Consider the following 4,809-nt stretch of genomic DNA (forward strand, 5'->3'; position numbering starts at 1 on the left):
TGAAAGGTCTGCAGTTTGAAAGTACAGGAAATGATCATTAATTATTCTTAGACATCCTTTGTAGATGTTGGGGTTGTTGCTCAAAGAGCATCGTTTCCCAATGCTAGACAGACAGGAGGACATTCACAGCTCCATGACCTCTACATAAAAACAGGAATGCAATGATTAATGGAGCACTTAGAACTTTCTGCCACTGTGGCAGGGAGTTAGCAGGATTATTATTATTACTATTATTATTGCAGAATTGGCCATCTATATATTTAAAAGCCAGTTCATAACTTTTCATCCACTCACCTAACTTCCCTTCATGGGCTGGTATAATTAAGGCTGCAATCCTATGCATTTACCTGGGAGTGAGCACTTTTGGACTCAGTTGGACTTCCTTTTTTATATATATAAATAATTTTTATTAACTTTCAATTACATATATCCAATATAAGCCACATTCTAACATTGCCAAATTACAATTGCAATTCAAAAATAAACCAACTGATAAGCCAATTATTCTTTTTGGATGGCCTCCCGCGTGCTAGATTTCAAGGAAAGAGAAATTCATTTAATTTTGCTTCCAAAATCTTATTTAATCCAATTACATTTCAGGACTCAGTTGGACTTCCATGTGAGCAAACATGCCTGGGATTGTGTTGTAAGGCTCCCTGGCTCTGCCACCATCAGGGCCCCTAGTAGGGCAAGCGCTTTACACCTCTGGCTCTTGGAGTGGCTCAGGAGGAATTCTTGGGGATCAAACTCCCTCTGACCTCTAAGCAATAAGATGTCTCTGGTTGCCTAGCACCTTGTGCTATGCTGAACCTTTGCACAGTACTTATTTTTTAAGGGGGCACACAGGCAAAACAAGCATCCCTCTGAGAGCGTAGTAGAAGGAGGTAGAATTCTTCAAGCAAAATTTTAATTTTGAAGTATCTGGCTGGGGGATGGTGGGTTTGCATTTACCTTTAAGCTTAATGAAGTTCCCAAGGGGTGTGTGTGTGTGTGTGTGTGTGTGTGTGTGTGTGTCTTTCCTTAACTTCAAAGCATTTAGGAAAACCTCCCCCCAAGCAGTTTAAACCTCTTTGTGGCTGGGCAACTCTCCTTCCTGGGAGGACCCTCTGACCCTGCGCCATCCAATTTAGTACAGAATTAGTTCCATGTACAGAAACACAAGGATGCAGGTGGCGCTGTGGTCTAAACCACAGAGCCTAGGGCTTGCCGATCAGAAGGTCGGCAATTCGAATCCCTGCGACGGGGTGAGCTCCCATTGCTCGGTCCCTGCTCCTGCCAACCTAGCAGTTCGAAAGCATGTCAAAGTGCAAGTAGATAAATAGGTACCGCTCCGGCAGGAAGGTAAATGGTGTTTCCGTGTGCTGCTCTGATTTGCCAGAAGCGGCTTAGTCATGCTGGCACATGATCCAGAAAAACTGTCTGTGGACAAGCGCCAGCTCCCTCAGCCTGTAAAGCAAGATGAGCACTGCAACCCCAGAGTGGTCTGCAACTGGACTTAACTGTTACCTTTACCTTTTACAGAAACACAACATATTTCTATGTGATCTTTAAGACTTTATTTTAAGGTTTTTTAATTTAAAAAAACACACACACCTGACTGAATTGTGAGTCTAGTGGCTAAGTTGCCTAGAATGAGAGCTTTTAATCTGTGGACTCCCATCATGGGTCCTATATGTATTGTGACAGTTCATTAAGTGGCCAGTGAAACACCAACATGTCACACATCCATCCTCTAACTCAGGCAGCTGTGGCTGAGTCCAGGGGCCCTGAAGACATACTTCTGATGTTGGGCTGGCAGAATGATAATTTATGCACTCTGCAATTCAAAGGGATTTCATGGCAGTTGTAAATTAATGAAATCTGAATGGTTGTGTGTGTTTTTTGGTGTGTTTTTTTTTTAAAAGGGGGGAACTTCTCATTTAATTGATTGAGTTTAACATTTAAAAACAAATAAAGAACTTTGGGTCAGTTATTTTTCCTCCCTCTTTTTACAGAGAACAAGATAAATGAGATTAATGCTAGCAAGAAAGGGGGTGGGGGGGGAGAGAAATGCATGGCTTTTGGCCAACACAAAAAAACTGATTCCCTCCATGCCTCCTCTTTTATTTCCCCTTAAAAACCTGCTGTTAATCGCTGCCAAGGAAGAAGTGTAGTAACTTACTACAGATTTTGCTTTCAGTCAGGATTTTAAAAAAGAAGGAAAAAGAAAAGCCTGCAAATGAAAGAATCTCTTTAATCAGATAATTGACCAGCTGGTAATCTTAGCTCTTTTGTGACACACCAGTTGGCAGGTACAGTAGTACCTAAGCATGAGACTCTCTCTCCCTTTCCCTTCCCTTTTGGATACTTATAGAGCTCCTCTGTCTCATTCAGTCTCCAGGGATATTTCCCAGACATTTTGAAGTCCTGAAAAAAGGGACAAGCTATCAGAGGTAATGACTGCCTATGGACATGCAGATGACACTACTACAGATACTAAGGCATCATGCATTGGGGGGGGGGGGGTTTCCCCATAAACAATTGTCTTGACACAAGGCTGTGTTGCCTCAAAAGGCATAGCTTGAAGTCATTTTATGATACCTCTTTCCTCACAAAAGTGTGTAAACCAGTATTGCTGTTCACAAGGTAAAAAATGGCAAAGGACCCCTGGACAGTTAAGCCCAGTCAAAGGCAACTGTGGGATGTGGTGCTCATCTTGCTTTTCAGGCCAAGGGAGCCGGGATTTGTCTGCAGACAGCTTTCTGGGTCATGTGGCCAGCATGACTAAACTACTTCTGGCACAACAGGACACCGTGACAGAAACCAGAGCGCACGGAAAGGCCGTTTACCTTCCCACTGCAGTGGTACCTATTTATCTACTTGCACTGGCTTGTTTTCCAACTGCTAGGTTGGCAGGAGCTCGGACCAAGCAACGGGAGCTCATCCCGTTGCAGGGATTCGAACCACCGACCTTCTGATTGGCAAGCCCAAGAGGCTCCATAGTTTAGACCACAGCCCCACCCATGCCCATGATGGTATTGCCCTAGCACACCACCGCTTCTAAACCCACCTTAATAAAAACAAGGACGGGTGCTTTGCCTGTTTGACACTCTTATGATCCATTGCCCCTATTTTTACTGCTCACTGTTCTAAACTTAAGGCTCTTCCAGATGATCTGTTTATTGAGAATTCATTCTTATTTGCATCCATAAAGCTTATGTAGAGCTTAAACCGCCAGCAGATCCACACCATTCCATTTAAAGCACATCCAACACATATTTAAAGCATGCGAGTTCTCCCAAAGAATCATGGGAACTGTAGTTGCTAAGGGTACTGGGAACTGTAGCTCTGTGAGGGGAAACTACAGTTCCCAGGGTTCTTTGGAGAAGGTCATGTGCTTTCAGTGTGCATTGGATGTGCAGAGTAGGCCTTTATGGAGCATCCATTCTCATTTGCCTATGGGGTAGTTATAAGATAATGAGCATTCATCCTGATTTTCTTGCGTGGTGCTTACCCATCTTCCCCTAATCCCTTGTCCATCCCACACTTCTCAGTGCATTTCCTGGTCAGTTTCCGAACTGCAGATATAGAATCATAGAGTCATAGTACATCCATGTACGGCAGGGATTTTTTAAAGTGGCTCTGTCACCCTTTCATCCATTAACTGCACACAGCTCAGTTTTTGGTATGCGCTGTAATCGCTTCGGCAAAGCATTGATAGTCTGAAGGTAACCTTAGAAATATTTCATATATTAAATCAGCAAACTAGTTCTGCTTTCATTTTTGTTTTTCACATTTTAATTTAACAGGTAGCTGGGTGCCCTAAGCTGCTATCTCACCAGTAGCGTAGCATGGGTTGCTAGCATCCAGGGGTGTGCGGAGTGGGTAGGTGGGAGGGAGTGAAATGGGTGGAGTACGCATGCGCATTCAACTGCCTAGCAGCGTCTGTGTCTCCCAGGAGATCGCAGCCACAGGGATAAGAAAATAAGAATCATTCCGTTGTCTAGAGAGGTCACTTCCTGGTCTGCATGGAGAAGCCCAGTGGAAGCATGCAGCTGTATTGAGGCAGCACTGGGTGTTGAAATTTGGCATCCCTAACAATTTTGTGCCCAGGGCAGCTACTCCTGTGCCCCCCCCCCATGCTACACCAGTGGCTTTCACACACCACACATCTCCATTGGTCAACATGAACAACATATTTTGTAATTCCAAAATCTCCAATGTCATATTTGGTGTTCATTTGGGTGCTTAAATGGGTGCTTTGAACAGAAGAAAATAATAATAATAATAATAATAATAATAATAATAATAATAATAATATCTTAAAGGGGAGGGAGGGGTGAGAAAAAACCACCACGGGGAAGGGATTCGTCTTCATTCAAGGACCTCAAACTCAAGCTCTTTGCCATGGTTGGATGGTAGCTTCCAGATAATGGGTGAAGTCCCCACTCCTGGTTCATGGAAAGAGGAGCTGAGGAAGTGCTTGCTAAAATGTAGCATTGCCACCATTGCAAAATACTTTCCTTCCTGTCTGCCTTCTCCTTTTATTCTTTCTCTTCTCTTCGTGTCCACCAGCAGCTATGAATGAAATGCGGCGTGTTAAATGATTGACATCTATTAACGCTCCTTCACAAACCTTGTGCCTTATATCAGAAAAAGCCTACAATTGTATTTTTTTATTAAAAATTCTTTATTTTTGCAAAGGAAGAAACTAAGGGAGGGAGGGAGGAGGGAGGGAGGGAGAGATTGGAGGATAGTGTGTTCTTTGAATCTGACTCTGCTGAACCACTGCCAAATGCAGGCCGTTCCATTCAAAGGGCTGAGTGAATA

This window comes from Podarcis pityusensis, assembly GCF_964106645.2.
Source record: "Podarcis pityusensis genome assembly, chromosome: 3".
Taxonomy (NCBI): domain Eukaryota; kingdom Metazoa; phylum Chordata; class Lepidosauria; order Squamata; family Lacertidae; genus Podarcis; species Podarcis pityusensis.